The sequence below is a fragment of the Microcebus murinus genome, chromosome X, assembly GCF_040939455.1.
Source record: "Microcebus murinus isolate Inina chromosome X, M.murinus_Inina_mat1.0, whole genome shotgun sequence".
NCBI lineage: Eukaryota > Metazoa > Chordata > Mammalia > Primates > Cheirogaleidae > Microcebus > Microcebus murinus.
In genome coordinates, this window is record NC_134136.1 from 44,601,023 (window position 1) to 44,626,596 (window position 25,574).

Consider the following 25,574-nt stretch of genomic DNA (forward strand, 5'->3'; position numbering starts at 1 on the left):
GCATACAGAAGGCCTGCTTTTCTGTTGCTATAACTTGGTCTACTTTCCCTGCTTTATATCCTGCCACTGGGACTGTCACTCCCCTGTGGTAAATGAGCTAAAACAAGTGTTTAATCACTGCAGTTATCCCTCATTTTCAGCAAAGCTCTTATGTACTCAGCCTTGTCTTCTGTCTTCACAAGGAATCCTATTTAATTCCCTCAACCCAAAGGTTTCATTCCTCATTGTCATGCCCCTAAGGCTCTGCCAGCTGTCCAACTGAGGATCTAGAGAGGTCATAGGCGGACTGACTGATTGATTTCTGCATTGAAGGGCAACTAAGCCTTGTGCTCCTGTACTTGAATCAAAAGGAAGTCCAATAGGATTACTTCAGAACCTCTCCTTGCCTTTTTTTCCATCCTTCCTGCCCCACTTCTCTATTTCACTCACTTAAAAGGGAAATTATACAATAAAGACATGTAAATATCTTTATGGTATCCTGAAAATGTCCAGCTGCCAAGAAGTCTTAATGTGAAAAAACATCTAAAGAGGAAGTAGAAACTGATTGATGGAAACAAGTTCTAAAACTGGACATCACTAAAGAAAAAATGTATTTGGGGATTGACTTGAGAAGAATGTAATATTAATAACAACAAAAGGTTAATGGATGTATGGACTAAAAGATGTTCAAGAAAGCAACTTCACATAACTCTATGCTGGTTAATACTTCTTTGAATAATAATCTTCAAATGATCTTAGTGGGGTTCCAAGGCTGAGAATATGGATAAATGATGCTCCCATAATTTTTTAATATGTCTTATCCTAAAAGTACTATAAAGCAAGACAATATAGTAATAATTGACTTTATGAAAAGACAAAGAGGAAAAGACTTTTTGTAATTACATACTACCCAAAACTTTCTGAAAGGTATTTAATGATCATAGCAGGTAGGCAGCTTCTACTAAAGGGATTCTCTTGTAGGTTTCTAAAAACTGAGCAATAAAAACTAGGTTACAACTTGAAGGCTTCATAGTCTACCTTTCAGTCTCGTTCTTTTTCACCTTGATTTCCACAGCTGTAACTGAATGACTCTGTTATTTGGCTCCTCTCATCTGGGCAGACATTTGGGGAGTGATAACAGTAATTTTCAAAAGAGGAACACATTAAAATCAGCTTTAATAAATAAGTTAGCAGGACCCTACCTTAGCTCTAAAGCATCCAAATTACTTGGAATAGGGCTCAGATAATTTTTATAGCAATACATGTTAAAATGTGCATCTCTGTAAGAACTTTTACATTAATGAATATTTGAAGAAATTAGGTGGTTGGGTTTGTAATAGTTTCCTTTTGGTGCTGCAATGAATTATTGCAAGCTTAGTGACTTACAACAACACAAGTGTGTTATCTAACAGTACTGGAGGGCAGAAGTCCAAAGTGGATCTGGGTGGGCTAAAACCAGGGTATCAGCAGGACTGTATTCTGTAAACTCTAGAGGATAAGCCATTTCCTTGTCTTTTCCATCTTCTAGGGGCTACCTGCATGCCCTTTTTTTGTGGTCTCCTTCTGTCTTCAAAGCCAGCAATGGGAGATCAAATATTTCTAATGAAGCCATTTCTTTGATTTTGCCTCTTCTGCCTCCTTTTTCTTTATTTAAGGACCCTTATGATGACATAGGGCACACTCACATAATCCAGGATAATCTCTTTAAGATTATCTGATTAGTGGCATGCATTCCATCTGCAACCTTAATCTTTTCTTTCTATGTGATATAACATATTTATATGTTTTGGGGATTAGGAAATGGAACCTTTGGGGAACCATTATTTTGCCTATCACAGAGTTGATCTATTTCATTTGGTAGAAGAGGCAAAAGAGACACAAATACATAGAAAGATTTACCTAGTTAATGATATTAACATTCTCATAGTTACCCTTCCCCTTACATCACCCCTAAAATCTAATAACCGGATTCTGTAAATTTGGCATCTGTGAATCTAAACCAATTAACACTTCCCTTCTCCTTAGTTCAGCTCCACCTTGTCAAACCTCACCCTAAGCCTGTGCCTGATGATTCTTCCACAAGTTCATAGAGACTTACAAAATCCTGCCCTTTCTGGCAGCCAGTAAAAGGCAACTAATAATAGAACGTAGTCGCCAATATAAATCAAGCCCCTCTCAGAGTCCTAGTGGGATTTTTCCCCCAGTGGGAAATACATCCTATTTGCCCTATGCTTAAGGGTACATCCTGTAGGCTTTCTATACTCTCTTAAGGTACAGGGTCTGAAAGGAAGTTTTGCCCATTATTCCCAAACCATTGCCTGGCCCTTATACCATCAATATCCCAGAGGAAGAATCCCACTCTTATTCCTACTTCCCAATAAAACTTTCAACATAATTCAAGATGGAAATCTGGAATTGACCCAATTTATATCTTTATAACATTGAAATTCCATCCCTGTCCTTAATTTCTCTCTTCAGTTTTCCCAACTTTCCACTCACTCTTTGTAGCTTAGCCTTACTTCAAATTGCTATTTCTCCTCCAGGCCAGAACAGTGCCTTGTTTAAATGGATACTCATTCAATACTTGTTCAATGAATTAATGAATGTGTGAATGACCAATTTATTGAAATAGCCTTGTATTTGGCTGCTCTGTCTCCAGTTTCTCTCTCTCTCTTCAAATATGTCACTCATACTTAGGCCAGAGTGATCATCTTAACCCAAGGATCTAATTGAGTCCTTTCCCACCTCTCAGTTGCCTGCAAAATAAAGCCCATTTCTCTTAGCCTGGCATTTGAGGTCATCCAGAATTAAACCCCTGCCAAATTGTCTAGCTTTGTCTCCTACTGCACTAGCTCTCCTCTAATGCATTCACCCCCACTTATATCTCCATTCTGTAGTTACAGTTTATGTTCTTAAATCCCTGAGTGCAATCTGCTCTTTATGCCTTCCTGTGTCACTCTTTATGTTTTATACAACTTGGAATATATCTCTGTCCCTTCCATTCTCTGTGACTTAAGCCTCAAGCATTCTTCAATTTCCAGCATTTATTCTATTTCCTCCATGGATTCCCCCAGAGCACTCAGCTGGTTACTATCTATTCCACAGGTATTATTCATTTTGTATCTTCTACAGGGCTTTGTGCTAAGTTGGAATAATATATGTTTGATAAATATTTGTCAATTATTATCTTTCCAGTCTGTTATGAAAGAGTGTTCTTTATGATTCCTGAATCATAAAGAAATTTGGGGGGGCATTATATTGCACTAAAAATATAGTATTTGATATGTTTTAGGGAGAGCTTTCTCAAAAGCAGAGAATTCTCCAGTCAACTACTGGTTAATCAGAAAAGCCAATTAACCAGAAGATCCATTCCTTGCTCTCAATTATACACACCGATGGAGGGAAGCAGTGAGGCAAATGATCTAAAATAGTAGATAATCAAAAATTCTGCCCATTGGCTTGCAGGCTCTCCCCCACAAACTCCCCCTTTCACTGCCTACTGCACTTCACCCCCTGGCCTCTAGCAACTCATTATCCTGATTCTGCTTGGCTTGGACTACAGAAAAATCAGTTTGAATTCTCTGCACACACATTCATTCACCTGAATTATATTGGCCACTTCCTTCCTATCTGCCAACCAGTTAGCTAGACCCTAGATGGAAGAAGAAAGAGGCAAATTATACATGGCCCCTCCATGGATAATAATTCATAAAATTTTAACAAAAGGAGTCTGTAATTTGGTTCAACACAACATGTTTTTCAGTTCCAAGACATTTTGGGGATTTGATGCATTCTCATCAATTGCAATGCAAAAACACAGAAACATTGAAAGAGCATGATATACTAAGAGAAAGTCATGATTACAAAGTCAAGCTTGCTCTGTAGCCTGGATAGTGTACCTAGGGGAAGTTGGAGGTGGGACACATGGGGCGGAGAAGAGTTCATGGGTAGAATAAACAAGACTGAAAGCCTGGTTGAAGCCAGATTTGCAAAGAGGCTAGGAAGCCAAGCTAAAGCATTTGGACTTGATCCTAGAGGTAATAGTGACCTGGCAAAGGGAATGATACTGCTTGATGGCAGGGGTGGCTGTAGAGTCATGGGAAGGATCTAGCAGCCTGGGTTAATCATTTGAACCACAGATAAGAGAGAAAACCACAGGGAAAAAAACTAAATCTGAGCATTTAAAAGTACAGTTCCCTAATCAAGAAACATTTTTCCAGGATTTCTACTGCCTAAGGATTCATACTTGAGATCTCTACTAAACAACAAACAAAAGCCTAGTTCAGTGCTTTTCACATGGTAGACATTCAGTAAATAACCACCAAATTTAATATAGAGATGAAGTTTGATAAGAAAAAATATTTATTAAGCAGCCACCAAGGCTGAGCTATAAAAGACCTACTAAGGAACTTTGCCTTCGTCAGGTTCACAATAATTAAAAGTGAAAGCCTATACTTAGGAAGTGGAAAGAAAGGCAAGTTCAAAATTCCCTGCTTAAAACTTTCAAGTGGCTCCCTGCTGTAATCAGGATTAAGTCCAAACTCATTAGTTAAGGCTAAAAAGCTTTCACTGATTTAGCCCTTACCCTACTTTGCCAGCTTTCTTTCCTAATAATCCTTGACACAAACCATGTACTGCAGCTAAATGGTCCCCAAAACATCACTAGAGAAATGCCAATCCTAGTCTGACTACAGACTTGCACCATAATCTGGATAGTCTTGATATTTTTCTCCCAGGAATGCTGTGTGGTTTCCTATGATAACCAATTATTACAGTAGTCTTTAAAACTGCAAACTCTGAGAATCTCATTGCCTAGTGTGATAGTGGTTAGCCTTCAGGACTAAGCCAACACTTGGATCCATCCTTATATAAACGAGCCAGTTTGCCCAGTTCTAATGAATGAGTAATGTCTCAATGCCAGAAGCAAAAGATTGTATTACTCTTTAAATACCAAAGGACAGAATTACAAATGGGCAAAGACCTTAGTGCACCTGCTACAGCATGCATACATGATCAGAATTGATTTTAATGATTTCTTGTATGTGTGTGTGCTTATCCTTTAGAAGACAACCATGCAGAAGGATGCCTGGGCTAGAAATGAGTTTTCAGTTATTTTCATGATTTGGAATGTATCCATTAATTTGAAATATTCCCAGAAATAATTTTATGTTTTTTTATGGTCTTTCAAAATATCTCATAATAACAAGTCAACTATTCACTCTCTAAATTAAATTTTAAGGCACCCATGACACTTTTTACTTAACCACTTTGGTATGGCACTTGCCGGCTGCAAAACCTTGCCCACAGCCAGCACTCATAGTCCGCACGGTAGTTTGTGCTGTGCATTGACGATGAATCCGTTTTGCTCTCATGTGATGAGGAAAGCTTTAAAGCACTGAAAGCTTGTTTTACTTTACAGGCAGCTTTACTTGTAATGTAAATCAGAATAGGTAACATATACATATATGTTTTCATTACATTATTTTTAAATGTTCACAATTTTATTTTGATAAATGAAAAATTAGAAAAGTCATATCATGGCTGTCGGCTAAAGTCGAGGCTCGGCTGTGTGCCTTCATATCACTGCTATCAGCTAAAGTCGCTGTGCATGTTCATCTGTGGCTATCGACTATAGTTAACGCTCGTACCAAAGTGGTTAAGTACCTACTATGTGCCAAATGCCTTTATATAGGTAATTTCCTCAGCACATAGTTATCTCACAGTTATTATGTATTAGCAACTAAAATTTTAATTATGTGCTTATTTATTTTAATTGAATCAATTGTCCTTCTATTTAAGCAGCAGTAATATTTTATCAAATCGTAGAACTGAGTTGAAATAGCTCTCAAATCTATCTACTTCTCTCCATCTTCATTGCTTCTACATTGCTACCACACTACTGGTCACATATGACCATCATCTCTCACCTAGAATATTGTACCAGTCTCCTTTGGGCTCTCTCAGCTTCTACTCTTGCAATATTCTTGCTATACACAGAATAGAAAGTTATTCTGTAAATGTAAATCAGATCACTTCATCTCCTGCTTAAAATCCTCTGCTGTCTTCCTATTGCATTTAAAATAAAATCCAAATGCCCAAATTCTTTACCATGCCCATGAGGCCTTGCCTGATCTTCCACAAGCTCTAGGGTCATTTTTCCCTTATCCTAGGAAGTTTGTGTGTCATTTGTTTACTCATGAATTCACCAATTTTTGAATGCCTATTATATGCTAGAAACTGTTTACAGGCACTGGGAATGTAATGTTAAACAAGGAAAACCATGCTTCTGCTCTATGATAAGGGATTTTCACAAAAGCAAAATACTTTTGAACTGAACATGATAGAAGGAGTTAGAAATACAGTGAAAAAAGCAGGGACGAATAAAAGAAAAGGGTGTAAATAAATGCACCACACCAACAAGTTTGTTAGGAATTACAGAAAAGGACTATAAAAAATGTTTTCCTTTATAACTTCCCCCTTTTGTTTTCCCATGATTAGATGTAAAATCCTCAAAAAGAACTGGGCCTGTGGACTTGTCTTTGAGTTCAGTAGGTAAGACCGTCTTATTTCCTAGCGAGTCTTTGAGAGAGTAAAGAATCCCAAAAGATAACTCTGGTGGAGATAGCTGCTAAGAGGCCAATAAAAAGTGCCTGTGGGCTGAGGCATAAAAAAAATAAATAAATAAAGGGAAAAGCTTTGGTACCGAGCTCACCGGCCACGAAACCTTGCCCACAGCCAGCACTCAGTCCGCACGATAGTTTGTGCTGTACATTGACGACAAATCCGTTTTGCTCTTGTGTGATGAGGAAAGCTTTAAAGCACTGAAAGCTTGTTTTACTTTTCAGGCAGCTTTACCTGTAATGTAAATCAGAATAGGTAACATATACATATATGTTTTCATTACATTATTTTTAAATGTTCACAATTTTATTTTGATAAATGAAAAATTAGAAAAGTCATATCATGGCTGTCGGGGACCCAAGATTTAAGAAGTAGCTTTGGGAGAAATTCTTCTGACACAGAGACCAAAGAATGGGTGTCAGCTGGTTAACATAAGAAGGTCAGCATGAAGATTATCCACAAGTAGGAAGACAATGATTAGTCTGGCAGATAAATGGGATGCAACATTAGATATCTAGCAACTGCTTTTCTGGTACCTATTAGCAGAGAGTAACTCAAAGTACTAAATTAGGGACAGAGCTCCAATTTCTAAGAGGGTTAGAGAAAGAATAAGGCTGGGACCCAGGCTCAAAGATTCAAGCCAGTGTGTCTAACACAGAAACCCAATTACAAGGACTGGTGTCCAAATATAGATCTCTGTCACAAGAACAAAAGAAAATGTACATGGTTTGACTTACAGGCAAGGTCAAAGTTTGATAAAATATAATGTCTTGGATGCTAAATGACTGCCCTAGGGTACCCCAAATTCCTACTATCTAAACACGACTGGCCCCATAATTTAGGGCTAGGCTGAACTTGCAAGTGATTAAAAATGCCCTCAGTTGTGAAGACTGGAGAGTTCTGGGCACAGAGAACCCAGCAGGATTTTGCCAAATGTGATGCAAGACACATCTTTGTGGCCAAGGCTTTCTTGGATGATTTAAATAGCCCAAAATGAGTGTGAGGTTCATTAGTGGTTGAAGGCATCTAATTATGTTGGTGAGAGGCCACCAGGAATCAGACCTTAATTATTCCCAACCACCTGCTCTCCCACAAGTCCAGCCAAAATTGGAGATTCTCCTTGGATTCTCTTAATTGTCCTACTGCTTCTGGGAACTCAATAGCCAATTTCTGACATCAACAGATGAACTGCCTCCAGAGTAGGTAGAGTGTTAGTCTCCAAAGGTTTGGAAGTGTGAGCTCAGGCCTCCCTGCCCCTGTGATTATACTCCAAAACGTTGCTCAGTACTGTTTCTAAGAATACATCTGTTATAAATTAAACAGTTTCTCCACATATTAACATACATATTATAGAATATTGAAATATGTATAGCCAAGAAATAAGTTAAGAATTGAATAGAGTTTTGTGTTCTTTCAGCTTGGAAGTGGCATGTGGAAGCTTTCTAAGCCAATTTAATTTCCTTTACCCTATATAGTCAGTAATTGCACTTATTCTTAGACAAAGGAATGATTAGGATTATTTAGCATTATAGATGTCTGACAAGGGTAATGAAGTTTAGCCAAGTAACAGGAACTTTAGATGCTGAATACATTGTAGTCGACCTGCCAATTTGTTTTTATAAGTGTACTTTGTAGACTTCAAATAGCTATTACATTAAACTGGCACCAAATCCAAAGGACCTTGTTCAGGTGCCAGGTTGCTCAGATTCTGTAAATGCAAAAACTCTTTCTGGCTGCTCAATGCTTTCCTTCATTGAAGGCACTAAAATGCTTAAGAGGTGCCTAGACATCTCCAAAACAAAGGCAAATTTCTCTCATCATATTGGAGTCAATACAGTTTATACATTGGTCAGAAATCTCACAAGAGGTGGGATGCAATGTCTTCAATAAGCCAGATATGAATTCCATTATATGATTCCTTCAAAAGTCATCTCAAGCCTTTCTCTGTGAAGCCTTTTCTGACCACACTCAGACATTAATAGATTGAGGCCAGTCTTCCTCTACTGCCATGGGACGTGTATGACATATCTTCATTAGCAATTATCACACAGTACTGTATTCATTTGCTAACCTCCATGTTATCTGATCAGATCATAAAATTCTTGAGGACAAGGGACCATTTTTATTCATCTATAAACTGCCAGAATCTCACATAGTTCCTGGCACATAGAGGTGATCCAGAAATGTTGGTTGAATATTGAATGAAATAATATCTTACAAAATACATGCTTAACATAATTTGTTTAACTCGGGCATATCTCACACATTTGTCTGTTCACATGTGGCATTGAAATAATGCTGCTATATATTAGTAAATATCTAAATTGGTCATTTTCTATGTGCCTCACAGTGTAGAGGATAAAAGACATGAAATTACAGTCTGATTGGGGAGAGAATACCAGAAATCTTGAAACAGATTGTTGGCATTTGCTCATAAATTGGGTTCAAAGGTGAAAGACAGGGTAGAGGGTCAGAGTAGCATTGAGGAAGTAGGATTGGAGCAGAACCTTGAAAGATCAGTTTGGCAAGAATTAACAAAGGATAACAGGCTGAGGGCATAGCACAAGCAAAGGAAACCAAAATTATGGAAATAAATGTAGCATGTGATGTTAAACAATGAGGAGCTGATTTTGATAAGCAACAGAAGGGCATTTAATTTCTGAATGAAACATGAAAATTAGTAGAGGACACTGAAGAAAGATAGCAAAATGGCACCCATAAACAATATGGTTTGTGGCAGAAAAAACTGAGATTTGTATTCCCAAAGGAATATATTCTGTATCTCTAATATTTCAAGAGAATGACTTTTCTTTCTATTGGCAAAACCCCACATGAGAGGTGTCCACTTTATCAGTAGAGTCTGTTGCAAGGCATAACAGTAAAGTCTGTCCTCCAGTATAGAGTGATTGAAAGATCTTGTGTTCCACTGGAGCAGAAGAAAGAGCCTCACTATCACTGCCCCTAGCAAAACTCACTACTGTGAAATGGCTAGACTGAAATTTTCATGATGTTAGGGACAGTATCTGTCTTGTTCAGTATTCTATCAACAGCATCTAGCATAGTGACTGACACAAACTAGGCACTGACTAAATGCATTGGGTCACTGATTGAAAGAAATATTAACAATATTATAGAACTTAACATAGATATGCAAATGAAATATTGGCCATATCTGTTTAACTACTATTATGAGATCAAGTAAATTGATTCAACACACATATAGCCAGACATGGGTGCTAGGTAGAGGAGATAAAGGCAGAATGAGATACAGTACTTGACCTAAGAGGCATAGCATAATGAGTTGGGTGGGGCACATGTGCACAGACATCTGTGGACTAATGAAGAAATCGCCCTTTCGATAGTTGCCTCATATAATACCTACAGCACTGTTATCTGTAAGTCTAAGAGCGTGTTCTATTTCTTACTATATGTCTAGTGGGGGAGCTATGTGATACACATCATCTTCGTTTTACAGACAAGAAACAAAGAATTATGTAAAATAATTAGAATACTAGCAATCATGTAGATCTACTACCTTACATGCAAGGCAGAGATGAAAGTAAGGCTGTCAAGGAGGCTCACAAAGGGGCTGGATATAGGAAATGAGAAGTACATTGGTCTATGAATACAAGTGAATATATAATAATCTCAGGATGGTGACACCTTCAAAAGCATGCTCAAATGGCTGTAAGAGTTCTCTCACAAGCAACAGAGGTAGAGAAACATGGATCAAGGTTCAGTGGGCCACTGCCTAAGGACTATTATGATAATTGGATCAAGGCCATACTGAAAAAGAGAGGTAAAGAAGACTTTTGAGCACTGGGGAAAAAGCCCCTGTTTCAATAAGAGCAGTCAGACCTATTCATTTAACAAATGTTTATTAAGCACATATTATATGCCTGACTCTGTCTAGGTCTGAGAACATATAAACACAGTCCATTACCTTGAGGAACTTCTTAACTAGTGAAAGAGAAAAACAGTAAATGAATAATGTCCATTCTAGGAACTAATTGTCAGCATCATTGGAATACTGTTTTGGCATCTACTATAGAGAAACATTTGCACATGCTCACAACATGGCATTTTTACAAGGATAATCCCTGTAATAGCACTCATAAAAACAAAAATCAGGAGACAAATGTCCTTCAAAACTGAAATGCTTACATAAACCTATAATGTGGCCATATTACATAATAGCAGCAATCAAAAGACATAGATAAATTTTTATGTTCTGACATGGATAGATCTTCAAGACAGAGTGGAGTGAAAAAGCAAGTTGCAGAACAATACATATAGTGGGAATAGGTAATCATAGAGAATTTTTAGCCTTATAGTAAAGAATTTAAATTTTTAAATAATTTTTCAATAAGAATATATACTAAGATATTAGTTATATAATTAAAAATAACTTTAGGGCCGGGCGCGGTGGCTCACGCCTGTAATCCTAGCTCTCTGGGAGGCCGAGGCGGGCGGATTGCTCAAGGTCAGGAGTTCAAAACCAGCCTGAGCAAGAGCGAGACCCCGTCTCTACTATAAATAGAAAGAAACTAATTGGCCAACTGATATATATATAAAAAATTAGCCGGGCATGGTGGCGCATGCCTGTAGTCCCAGCTACTTGGGAGGCTGAGACAGAAGGATCGCTCGAGCCCAGGAGTTTGAGGTTGCTGTGAGCTAGGCTGACGCCACGGCACTCACACTAGCCTGGGCAACAAAGCGAGACTCTGTCTCAAAAAAAAAAAAAAAAAAAAAAAAAAAAACTTTAAAATATTTATATAGTTAAAATTGTTTTAATCTCTGGATTCCTTTCTCCTTCTTAATATTTTTATCATATTATTTTTCTTAAATGGGTAAAAATAGGGGATGTAGAAGGAAGAATGTTCTCAGGAAGAAGAGAAACATGTACTAAGTTATAAAAGCCTGGTAAAATACAGGGCAATGCTAGATCATAATTCATGTGGGGTGATAGAGTCAGGGGCAAGCACTGGGAGAGATGCAAATTGAGTTGAAAATGGAATAGTGAGGACAGATCATAAAGATATGTATATGCCAAGCTAAGGAGCTTGGATTTTATTCTTAAAGTGCTTGGAAACCATGGAATGAACTTTAAAAAAGTAAGTTTTAAACAGGTCCTTCTGACTGTGGTGTGAGGAAAAGATTGAAAGAACAGAAGAATATACAAAAGGGTCCTTGCGGGACTCTTAAGAGAGAAATGTTGAGGTCAACAACTGAGACAAGGGTGATAGAAATTGAACAGAAAGGAAACCTGGGAGAGGGTAGCATATATAGTTGCTAATTAAAGGTGGTTGACACTAGGCAGAGAGAGAATGTTGCCAAGAATGTTGTAAAATATTACGGTGTAGGCAGTTAGGTGGATAGTGGCACATTGACCAAAATTAAAAATCAGGAGAAGTAACTGATTTCAAGTAATAGGGGAGGGTATTGATGAGTTCCCTTTTGAATATGCTGAATTTGAGGTACCTATGAGACATCCATATAAAGATATGAATATAAGCAGTCATCAGGTAGGCCTCGACTCAAGAGGGAGTAGTTTAAGTCATGGAAATGGATGAGATAACTGAAGGAGAGTTTGTACAGATAGAAGTGAATGGGGTTGAAAATTGAATTTTAAACAGCATCTGTGTTTAAAGGACAAAGCAGAAGCCCAGAAAGGTGAAGGAAAAGGACCGGTCATAAAAGTAAGGAGATAAATTAGGAGAGAGTGTCAAGAAAGAAAATCATGTTGACACTATCATATGCGGACAAGAGGTATAGAAAGATAAAGATTGAAAGTACTCATTGGATCTCTCATCAATGATGTATTTGGTGATTTTAGTGATAATAGTTTGAGGAAGGGGCTGGTAGACAGAATAATGTCCCCCAAAGATACCTACATCCTAATCCCTGGAGCCTGTCGCTAAGTTATTTTACATGGCAAAGGGGGTTTTGCAAATATGATTAAATTAAGTAATTCGAGATGGTGGTGGGCTATCCTGGACTATACAGGTGAGCCCTATCTAATCACATGGATCCTTAAAAGTGAAGACCATTTCCTGGCTGTAGTTAGAGGGAGATATGACTACAGAAGAGAGAACAAGAGAGATACAACCAACATTGCTGGCTTTGAAGATGGAGGAAGGGGGTATATGAACCAAGGAATATGGGAAGCCTCTAGAAGCTGGAAAAGACAAGGAAACTGATTTCTCCTCTAGAGCTTACAGAAAGGAATGCAGTACTGCCCACACTTTAATTTTAGCCTGGTGAGACCATGCCATACTTCTAGTCTATGGAACTGTAAGATAATAAACGTGTGTTGTTTTAAGCCACTAAATTTGTGGTTACAGAAGCCATAGGAAACCAATATGGGGGAGGGAATGGTAGTTAGGGCAGAAGCCATATCACAGTGGGATGAACAGTGAGTAGGGAATGAGAAAATGGAGATGATGAGTGAAGCCAACTCATTCCAAAATTTCATTTTTTAAGTGGAAAAAACAGTACTAACAGGAAGAGTACAGAAGTTTGAGGGAGAAATTTGTGATAGTTTTTAAGAGGACGGATGCATGGACATATTTAAATACTGATAGGAAACAAGAGAGATAGACATAGACAAGAGAGGGAGACATAGATAAGAGAGGGAATAACAATGGGGAGGAGGTTCTTGGGAGGGCAGCCTCTGGAGAGTAGGGCAAATGGAAACACAAGAACAGGAACAAGGCCAAATAAAGCTTCAGGAGGGAAAAAGAACTGGGTGGGCAAGGGGACTTGTGGAGCTAGGGTTCTGATGCCAGGAACTCAATATTATCATTACATATACCCTGTTATTAGCCTTTCTTGAGCAGTTAAGGTTTTCTAAAAAGACTTGGAAAACAGGAAGCAATGGAGGTCCCAAGTGATTTGCTCAGAATCACACAGAGATCTCCTGAAGTGTCCATTTCCTCAGCTTTGATATATTAAATGTGATAATGTATGTAAAGTGCAGTGTCTGGCACATAGTCAATGTTTGATATCACGTGGCAATTATTATTATAAGATATGATAACTCTGATAGCCTATATAGCTAGAGTTTAGAAGCACAGGATACCTAATCCCTGGAGCCTGTCACAGACAGACCTAGGTTTGAATTGAGTTTTGCCATTTACTAGCTGTGTGGCTTTGGGCATAGTGATTAATATATCCTAGATAAGTATTGTGGCTTCAGATTCTGCATTCTTTCTACTATGCCATACTCCCAACCATTAAATAATTATACAAATGCCTACTCTGGGACTGAGAATTGAAGCATGTGTTATGCCAAGTTTTACTATTCAGGAATAACAAATGCCGTAGGTAGGATCTATAGTATTTGTACCTTACCATCTGCAAAATAATTGAACTATTTGTCTGCTGTCACAATTCTGTGAACATGATAGAGTGAGCACAATAGTCAACAGCTCAGTTTCAGTTATCAAAGGACTCAAACAAAACCCAACAGAAAAATCTGAAAAGCTTCTTTTTACCTTGATGACTATATAAATATTCATGGTAACATTTGATGATGGTACTGTATTTGAATAAAAAAACACTAAATATTTTAATCAAGTCAACCATCATGTGTAACAGAAGTAATCTTTCCTTTCAGAGGTTCCTGAGTAGATGATGGGATGTTGTCTGATGTATCAGTGATTGGCTATTTACTTGTATAGTTAAAATTCATCTCTTTTCATCATTTTGAAGGGACATTGATTTCAATAAAAATCTCTAAATGAGAAGAACAAGGAATGTAAATCCACAAAGTGAAAATGAATAGAGGAAGGCACGTAAAGTTCAAGAGGAAGTCAAGAGAGGAAATGGGAAAGAGATTCTAGCTACCATGATTGCCAGTAGACTCTGTGTGAGTTGTGGAGATTTTGCCTGATTCTAAGAACTCATCCAAGTACAACATTTAAGGGTGAGAGCAGGGCCATACAAAGTGTCATTACTCAAGTGAGCCAAATTATAAGAGCAGAGCCACCCAAGCCATCTCCCCACTGCTCCCCAACCACCTCCACTCCTGCCTGGCCCCCAACACACTCTTTGCCACAGGAGGTAGCAGAGGAAAAGTGAGCTTTTCGTGAACAATATATTATCATAGGGGCCAGGAAGAGCCTCACCATCTGTGCAGAATCCCTTCAACCCTGGCTTGATATGTTCCACAGAAATGGCAGAAAGCTGCCTTAGAATATGTAGTCCCGTTAGGCTCTATTTCACCCTCCAATGGCAGTTTTGTTCAGACATGTGGCCTAGTCAGTAGCTTTTTACCTCTTACTTTTTTATAAAATGGATGACTGGGTTTTGTGTCTCACTCTATAGAGAATAAAAGAAAGAAAAGAAACCCATACTTCTCTTGTCAGACTCCCAAGACTCTATTTTTCCTATGATATCTTCCTAAAGTCACTTGTGACTTACAATCATAATTTGTATGATTTTTTAACCTGAGAGATAGTGTCTCTCAGGATTGCTTTATAAAGTAGTGCACTCCAATAATCAATTATTTTAATGACCCTACTTATCGGGAAATCCCATATTTTACTAAAATTAATATCAGCATATGCCTGCAAACCCTCTTAACGGCTATGGAGAGATCTGTTACAACCTCTGAAATCTGTACAAACAGTAAAAAATATTTTGTGCAAACTTCAGTTGAGATAATCAAAATCTAAATAATTTATATGCTTCTTAGAGTCATATTTTCTCAACATCACTGCCTTGAATTAATAGGGTGTCATTTTCCCCTGAGGGCCCAAAGGACTCCACAGCAGAATACATTCATCCTCCCCCTAGGCAGGGAAGGCACAAGAATGATTATCCCCATTTTACAGTCTGAGAAAATGAGGAACTAGGACATAAATGATATGCTACACAGAATATTGGAGGCAGAGATATAAGACTTACTAAAAGTAGGGTGAAAGAAACAGTTCAGAAAACTAATGACCCTGACAGATTTGTGACTCTGAAGCTAATTTGGAGACACTATTTGTCAAAACCTGTCATGAATCCTATATGTACTATCCAGTCTACTATCATAAAATGCCATGATATCAAAACCATACATCTGTATAGGCTGAGGCACTGAGTAAAAGATATTAAACTGAGCTTAAATAGAAGTTATTGCCCTAGAAAACCAGGGTAGAGTGTTTCTGCAAATCTAAAGGATATGGCAGCAACCCCTCAGGCTACCTGAAAAGCAGCAAGTAGAAGAGGAGGGCTTATCTGAAACAAGGGAAAAAAGATTCTCTCTAAAATGGAGAAGTAATAGAGCCTGGAAGGAAATATCACTAGATTATTGTTTTTAATCATGCTTGTAATCAGCCAAGGACAAAGAGGTAAAAAAAAATAATAATGGCACAATGATGGAAGAATTAATTACATTAAGAAATCACACTACAGAGTTAGATATAATCTACTGAAGTTACATATTACTATTGTTAAGATCTGATTTACTTTTAACAAGAACATGTGGGAAAGATAATCTTAGATGGGCCAGTGTACTAGGCATGGAGTAGGTTTTCAGAAGATGTATGCTGAGTTGACCAATGGAGTCAACTGAAAGACTATCATGGAGATATAAAAAGAAAGAGCAGAAAAGAGAGTCAGAAGCATTAAATCGGTCACTTTACCATATTGACCATGCACCATTCTGTTTATGAAGATTTGCATTTCTTATGTGGTTAGGTGTTACTATGAGAGTAATATAAGCCTAGATATTATTAATTAAAAAGAGTCAATATAGGCACTTTGAATATTATTTTGTAACTTATTAGCTGATTGATCTTGGGGAAAATTACTAAAATTTCTAAGCCTGTGTTTTCCCATTTGTAGAAATGGGTATATTAATAGTACCTACACACAGAGTTGCTGGAAGGATGCAGTGAGATGAAGAATGTCAATATTTATTAAATATAATTATTTGCTACTATTATCATTTTTATTATCAAGATCATCATTCCAACCCATTTTTCACTGGATTTAGGATTCTTTCTGGATCCAAACTCTCCTATTCCTGCCCTAACCAGGTGAGAATATATTTTCAGCTATTTCCTTGATCATACCCATGGATCAGAGGTTACCTCTACTTAATAAGAAGTTCTGTGCTCAATCTGAACTACTAAAGAATCCAAAAAGTAAACAATCTCTAACTTACGATAGAACTTACTTCCCTCTGTGCTTTTCTAGATGATTCCTGATATTAAACTACTTACATTTCTGGATTTCTGACTGTGCTGACCTCAGAGAACTGATTTCTTCTCTGCATCATGCTGATATGCCTGGATTCCAGACCTTTAACTTAATTATGACTATGCATAACCAACCCTAGATTCCTTTTTCTTACCACAGTTTTTTGATTTCCAAGTCTTGGCTCACTTAAACCTTCTGGCAATCACTAATATAAGAAACCTTCTGATTACCAATCCAGAGTCAAATTCTTATTTTGGGTTGGAAATGAAGTAATTCCTATTATAATGCTATTTTTAGGCAGGTTTGTCTCACTGGGTCATGATACTGAAAGGTAACAGAATAATGTTCACCCTAAAGGAGCCAGTTGGTAGCAGCAATCGGAATCACCACTTTCAGTTTCTGATTATGCTAGCCAAGGCTAGTAAAAGTGCCAAATATATAAGCCAAAAAAACACATGTGACTGTACCAGTGCCACCAACTATGTGTGACTCTAAAGCCATTCTTGTTCAACAACTGATTTGACATCAGTAAGAAAGCGAGGTTTAAAACAACTCCACCACAGAAACATACTTTAAATATCATGCTAGAAGATTTGCAAAGTCAGAAATTGTAGTCTCAGACATGCAAAGCAACGCCAAACATAAGATCAGACTAAACCTGAATGTTCTAGTAAGAAGATTGCTTATTATGAATAATGAATAAATGAAGGGAGTACCAGGAAGTATCATGAATGACCCTGTGAAAATTTATGAGGAGAAGAAAATCTGAGGTCAGAATTTACAACCTGAGAAAAAATTAACCTTTCAAGAGTCTGCACTGGACACTTTTTCACAAGCTTACTAGGAAATGGAAGTCAAAATGACCCCCAGTCTCAGCCACATTACCTCCTGAACTTCTTGGGTTTCTGCCAAATCAGTTTCTGGAGAATGTGAGTTTTCCACACACAGTTACAAAAATGAGCAAAGATGATGGGTATATAATAGACCTTTCAGTGAAAGAGGCAGGAAGAGTCTTTTGGTGCAAGGCCTATATGGCATGTGTGAATTAGAATGACTCAAACAAACAAAAAAGTGACAGGATAGAGGGAAAGGAAACAGTTCCTGCAGATGAACTGTAAATAGAGAGAGGATTCATGCATAAATGAAATCAGTTTGACCCTTGTTTGGGTTTTGCCTTTGATGTGAGTTTTTCTCTTAATAATCTTTAAAAGAATATATGATGAATTTCTGCATTAAAAAACTTGATATTACAGAATATGATCCATATTTTTATAGATACTGATTTTCTTCCCCAATTGTATGATGTCTCAAACTCTAGCCAATGGAAGAGTTAAATGAGAAAACCCAAGCAGGGAACAGAAAGCTATGCTCCCCTGAAGTATGATGGCAAGTGTGTCTCCAAGCTGGGATCCTGACAAGTAGGCTGTGGATGAGTGCCCTGATAAATTTAGGGCATGTTTTCAGGGGTATCAAAAAACGAAGCTTCAACAACCCCACCCAGAATATCTCCATTTTTTGATTTTGCCCAAATAATCTACAATTCAAGACTCATTACTTGTATTGTCCCTCTTGTAAGAGCCATCATAATTGTAATTATTCATTGGCGATTCTATAACTTCCATCTCCCCTACTAGACTGTAAACATCATGATGATGGAGATCATGTCTGTGTGCCAAATTATACAGATCTGTGAATTGCACTGGCTTAACGTGCTATTAAAAATAAAATACTCTGCTCAGTTTTGGTTATTTACACATTTAGAGGGCTATTCCAAGCTAAATTTCCCTTAGTTACTTTCACTGCAATGTGAACATGTTTCTACTGAAAGCAAGTTATAATTGAGAGGCAGGGGTCACGTGTGGGTAAGATGTAACGTATTGGTACTAGGCCGGTGAGGCAAGAAACTGATACCACAAGGGGAAAGTAGAAAAACCTGTAAGAAAATCAACATTTTGCTGAGTTAATTTTGGTCCCCTCAATTACTTTAGGTGCCTCAAATATTGCCTCCCTGACAGTCTGCATTAACTCAGTAGATGGCCTGGTCTTCCCCTAAACGAGAGCACTCTTTTTACTCCATTACCAGATACTGTGCTTGCTATCTTATTTGCTACACTCTACGGAAGCTTTACAACAGCAGCCAGCTCAAAATTGACATCTGCATGAAAGTACTTAGTCATCTTATATTCCCTTCTATCTAGATTGAGGACTTGTTCCATGTTTTTTCCCTTAACTCTCTCCCCATGAGTTAACTTGTTCCCAATGAGTTGATTTATATTTATCAGAAATGCATTAAAAATCACAGCATCATAGAGAAGAAAACTACAGTATAATGATGCTGCTTCCCATTAATCTGTAACTAGGGGCTACTTTAGTAAAGGCCTATATACACTCTATATGTGAATGTGAATTCATTTGCCAGTCAGTTGTGTGTGTGTGTGTGTGTGTGTGTGTGTGTGTGTGTGTGTGTGTGTGTGTGTGTTTTCTCTCACCAATGCTGAAAATATGCCAGTGATTCAATGTCTATGTTTGGAGGAGAAGTGGTATATAGCAGAATTTCCAGGGCATTTTTTCAAACTGTACATACTCCCTGGGAGATTCTATAACTTCCTTCCTATTGATCCTCCTCCTCCAAGTTTAAAATCACCACAGGGTAATGAGTGATGTTACTGATGGGTGTCAATTTCACAGTGTGGAGGCAGAAAACAAGTTGAAAACCACTATATTAAGCTCAAGCATAATAACTGAGTGCTATTTACTCCTGTACTGCCAGTTTTACACATCCACTCCATTAGAAATCGGACTGGAAACTACATTATTAGACTTATTAAAAATTGCCTCAAGAAAAAAAATTAGTCGAAATTCACAGCTTCTATAAATCATGTATAGCTTAGATTTTCCTTAATCTTGCCCAAATGACTGTATATTCTCTTCCTTTGCCCAAACTCAGGCCCTCATTACTTCTTACAGTTGCCTACTAACTGGTCCTACTGACTAGTCTCACCTCTCCAAGAAATGTTAGCTTGCTAAACTATGATCTACTTAGTTACTCTGTTTAAAATCCTTCAATGGTTTCAAGCTCCAAGATCCTTGGCAGAGCATACAAAGCCCTCCATAACTTGGCCTTTGTTTGCCACTTCAGCAACATCTCCTGTTATTCTCCCTAATATTTAATAGTTTAATTTGTCATACTCAGCTATGAATACCCACAAGTCTCTTTAAACACACCACTGTGTTCCAGACTTCCATGCCTTTATAATGCTGTTCACACTTCTTGAAATAATCTTTCCCTCTTTTTCACTTGGAAAACTCCTGTTTATCCTTTAAAAACTTGCTCATAGGTATCATCTTCTGTGATACCCTACCTGATCTCTCCAGGCAAAATTTCCCTTCCCTCCTCCATACTACCTTTGCATCTTCTACATACTTTGTTTGTTGCACTTAGCACAGTGCACTGCAATATTTGGATTGCACACCTGTATGCCTTCCCTACTAGATAGTGAATTCCTTGAGTCTGGAGTCCAGGTATAACTTTATATCTCTAGCTCCAAGCATGGGGGCTGACGTATAGCAGCTCACAGCAAATGTGTAGTAAATTGAACTAAGCAGGAAAGAAAATGCATTTATATTTCAAATCAAGAACAGCCTCCATTTCATTTAATGGACTCACAAACCTTCAAGTTCAGAAAATCAGCAACTCTACCATTATCCAGGCAAGTCACCACATTCTGTCAATGATTCCTTTGGAATGTTTCCTAAAATTTTTCTAAACTCATGACAACTCCCCCTGATGAGACTTTTGTCACAGCAAACTTGACTAGCAATACAAAAACCTCCTAACTGATCTTCCTGATTCTATTCTTTCTTTCCTTCTAGTAGCCATTCCCCCATAATGCCAAACTTATCTTCTTGAAACCCTACCATTCCCCTTCTCCCATTATAGCTTCTCACTGCTAGCATGATGAAGTCAAACTCCTTAGCCAGATATCCAAGTTCTAGCTTACAGCTCCCAACCCATATCTATTTAAGTTGAATCCTCCATTCAAAGCCCTGCCCATAAGGTTATTAAAGTAGAGAATAGTTATTAAAATAGTTCAAGGATCAACTCTATACAATTTCAAAATATCTATATGGCAAAAAAGAAAAAAAAATAGAGTCAAAAGACAAAAAACAAATATAGAAAAAATAAAAGTTCTTTAAATGTACAAAGAGATTATAAAAACCATCAACTCAACAGAAAAATGCTCAGAAGGCAGTTGACTGAAAAAGAAATAAAAATGGCCCATAACACGCTTGAAGCTCTGACTCAGCACAGGGGGGGGGGCAAGGACAACATATATAACCTAAACATTTGTACCCCCATAATATGCTGAAATAAAAAAATGGCCCATAAATATATAAGATACTACCTCATTCATAAATAAATACAATTCAAAACAATGAGGTACTGTATTTCATGTATCATACTGGCAAAAAGTAAACATGGCAAAAAGTAAACCTTAGAATATCATGTATTGGGAACAATGTGCATATAAAGTAACCTGCATAAACTGTTGGTGGGAACATAAATGTTTATAAACTATTTGCAAGTAAATTTGACATTATGTAACAAAACCAAAATCACCAATATTTTGGACCTGGAAACTGCACTTCAGAGGATTCTCTTCTACAGAAAAACCCATACTGATGTACAAAGTAAATTTACATACTTAAACCTCAGGCACAAACCATAAGAATTCTAGAAGAAAATGTTGGAAAAACTCTTATAGACTTCAGCCTAGCAAAGAATTTATGAAGAAGACCCCAAAAAGCAATCATACCAATAACAAAAATAAATAAATGGGACCTAATCAAATTAACAAATTTATGCACAGCCAAAGAAACTATCATTAGAATGAATAGACAACCTACAGAATGAGAGAAAATGTTTGCATGCTATACATCTGATAAAGGGCTAATAACTAGAATCCATATAGAACTCAGGAAAATCAACAAGAAAAAATCAAACAACCCCATTAAAAATTTAGCAAAGAGATCAAATATTTTCTCCCATTCTGTAGGTTGTCTATTCACTCTAATGATAGTTTCTTTGGCTGAGCAGAAGCTTTTTAGTTTGATCAAATCCCATTGTTTATTTTTGTTGCTGCAGTGATTGCTTTGGGGGTCTTCTTCAAAAATTCTTTGCCTAAGCCAATTTCAGAAAGGATTTTCCCAACATCTTCTTCTAGGATCCTTAGGGTTTTATGCCTTAGGTTTAAGTCTCTTATCCATCTTGAGTAGATTTTTGTGAGAGGTGAGAGGTAGGGATCCTGATTCATTCTTCTGCATGTAGATATCCAGTTTTCCTAGCACCATTTATTGAAGATAGATTCTTTTCTCCAATGTATATTTTTGTCTGCTTTATCAAAGATTAAGTTACCATATGTGGAGGGTTTCATCTCTGGAATCTCAGACCTATTCCAAACACCAATGCGTCTGTTCTTGTGCTAATACCAGGCTGATTTAATCATTATTATTATTATTGCTTTACAGTAGAGCTTGAAGTCAGGAAGACTAATGCCTCCCAGTTTGCTCTTTTTACTGAAGATTGCTTTGGCTATACGAGTTATTTTCCGGTTCCATACAAAATGAAGAATTATTTTTTTCTAGATCTGTGAAGAATGGTGGTGGTACTTTGATGGAGATTGCATTAATTCTGTAGATGACTTTAGGTAATACTGACATTTTAACAATATTGATTCTACCAATCCATGAACAAGGTATATTTTTCCATCTGTTTACATCGTCTACAATTTCTTTTTTTTAGCATTTCGTAGATCTCCTTGTATAAGTCTTTTATATGTTTCATTAAATATATCCTAGATATTTAATTTTCTTTGGGGCTATAGCAAAAGGAATTGTGTTTTTGATTTGAGCTTCTGCTTGATGGTTCTTGCCATATATGAGTTGAGATGGTTTCTTGGTATGGGCTGCTGGTCTGGGTGGGTCAACCAATCCACTGGAATATGGGGCCTGGAAAATATCTTTAAAACTACCTTTAGGTTTCAAAAAGGTGATGTTATCTACAGAGAATGTTAAGAAACTTTATAGACACCAGTTATGGGAAGAAGTTAAGAATCTTTATGACCACCAGCTGCATGGCTCTTGATTGGTAATTGTAAAGAAGAAAACAAGGGGACAGTTACTAATTATTATCATTATTTTTAGCTAGGCCCTTACCACAGTTCTCATCCTGCACACCATTATTGACCTGAGTGAAGGGCAGTTTCAAAACTATGAAATTATTAAAAGAAAACATTTGGAAAACACTCTAGGATATTGGTATGGACAAAGATTTCTGGAGTAAGACCTCAAAAACATGGGGAATCAAAGCAAAAATGAATGAATAGGAGTAGAATCACATCAAGCTAAAAAGCTTCTTCACAGCAAGAGAGAGAGAGAGAGAGAGAGAGAGAGAGAGAGAGAGAGAGAGAGAGAGAGAGAGAGAGAGAGAGAGAGAGAAAGAGAAAGAGAAAGAGAGAGACAACACATGGAATGGTAGAAAATACTTGCAAACTACCAATCTCACAAGAAGCTAATAACTAGAATATATAAGGAGCTCCAACAACTCATTAGGAGTAAATCAAATAACCTGATTTAAAAATGGGCAAAAAATCTGAATAGACATTTCTCCAAAGACACAAATGGCCAATAGGTATATGAAAAAATGTTCTACATTGCTTATCATCAGAGAGATGCAAATGAAAATTATAATGAGATATAATTTTATCCCAGTTAAAATGACTTTTGTCAAAAGGACAGGAAATAATGAATGCTGGTGAGGATGTGTAGAAAGGCAAACCCTCAAACACTGTTGTGTTGGTAGGAATATAAATTATACTGCGACTATGGACAACAATATGGATGTGCCTCACAAAGTTAAAAATAGAACTACCATATGGTCCAGCGATCGCTGGTTATATATCCAAATGAAAGGAAATCAGTATATCAAAGAGATTTCTGCACTCTCATGTTTTTTGCCTCACTATTCACAATAGCCAAGATATGGACTCAATCTACGTGTCCATCAACAGAAGAATGGATATAGAAAGTATGGTATATGTATACAATGGAATATTATTCAGCCACAAAAGAGAATGAAATCCTGTCATTTGAAACAACATCTATGGAACTGGAGGACATTATGTTAAGTGAAATAAGCCAGGCACAGAAAGACAAATATTGTGTGTTCTTATTCATATGTGGGAGCTAAGAGTAACAAACTTATAGAGGTATGAAGTAGAATTACGGTTACCAAAGGCTGAGAAAGGCAGTGGGGGCAGGGGGATAAAGAGAGGATGGTTACAAAACCATGGTTAGATAGAAGGAAAAAGAACTAGTGTTCCTTAGAATAGGGTGACTATAGTTAATAATTTCCTATACATTTCAAAATAACTAAAAGAATAGAACTGGAATGTTCCTAACACAAAGAAATGACAAATGTTGAGGTGATAGATATCCCAGTTACTCTGATTTGATTATTACACATTGTATGCTGGCATCAAAATACCATGTGTCCCCCATAAATATGTACAACTAATATGTATTCATAATAATTAATTTTTTTTTAAAAAAAAGAATGGGCATAGGATGACTAAACTGTGATTGGAGTGGGAAATGCAGGTGGTAGTGGTATTGAAGAGCTTGGTAGGATATCATAAAGGGCATCCAGAAAGCAGCTCAAGGGCACTGAGAGGTGAGGCTGAGAGACCAAAGGACAAAGGCTTCAAAAGGCAAAATTTGACAATGTAACCATTTTGCCTTAGGCTATCACTGCAAGTGAACACAAATGTTTCTTACTAATCTGAGTTTTATTTAAGAAAAATAAATTAGAGTGAGAGGGCTTATTCTTTTGCCATAAGCCTGGAATTTTGTTTCTTTTTTAAAAATAAATATCTACTTTCAAGAAGTCAAGCTGCAGAGAGAGAAGACACATTAAACAGAGACAAAAGAAGATGTTGCTCTAGCAACCAAAAGTATTCACAAGATTTCATCAAACTCATTGTATGCTATTTCATTTTTTATTTGACTACTTTTTTTTCACATGGAAAGCCTTGAAATAGACTGATAAATAATTGCCCAAATAGGCCTAACAATTCCTAATATCCCATCGTGAAATTTCTTTCAGCACCACCATGGACATAATTCTGAATTGTAAATGCAAAACAGCATAATAGCCTCCTTCCCCCCTTCCGTCCAATAAAAAGGTCTACAGTGTAAAGCAACAAAGAAGCTCTCATACAGTACAAAAGAGGTTTCTCTCACATACCAGAGTTGCACACTCTACTAAGCATGTAAAAAGCATTTCTCAAAACATTCCTTTTGAAAAGTAGCAAGACTATCTTAAGAACCAAGCATGTTAGTAGCTAATCCCCTCAGCTGTTACAGATGTGGTGCACCCAAGTAGGATGGAAAAATATCAATAATTTTTTAAATAAGTTGACTTTTGATTTAATTCAAATGGTTATACTATTGCTAAAATATTTAGAGTAGAAAAACAAATATAGAAAAGCAATGCAGTACAGTAAAAGTGTAGTGGCTTGAAATATAGCAGGATAGTCCTGGTTCTGACACTATCTAGCTGTATGATCTTAAGCAAGTATCTGCACCTCTCTGGGTCTCAGTTACTTCATGTATAAATTGAGAAGGTAGAGCCAATAATTTCTAGGTTTTCTCTCAAATCTATCACTCAACTTTTAATAATGAATCATGTATAGTGCTTGATCTGCTGCTGTGGTCTTCTC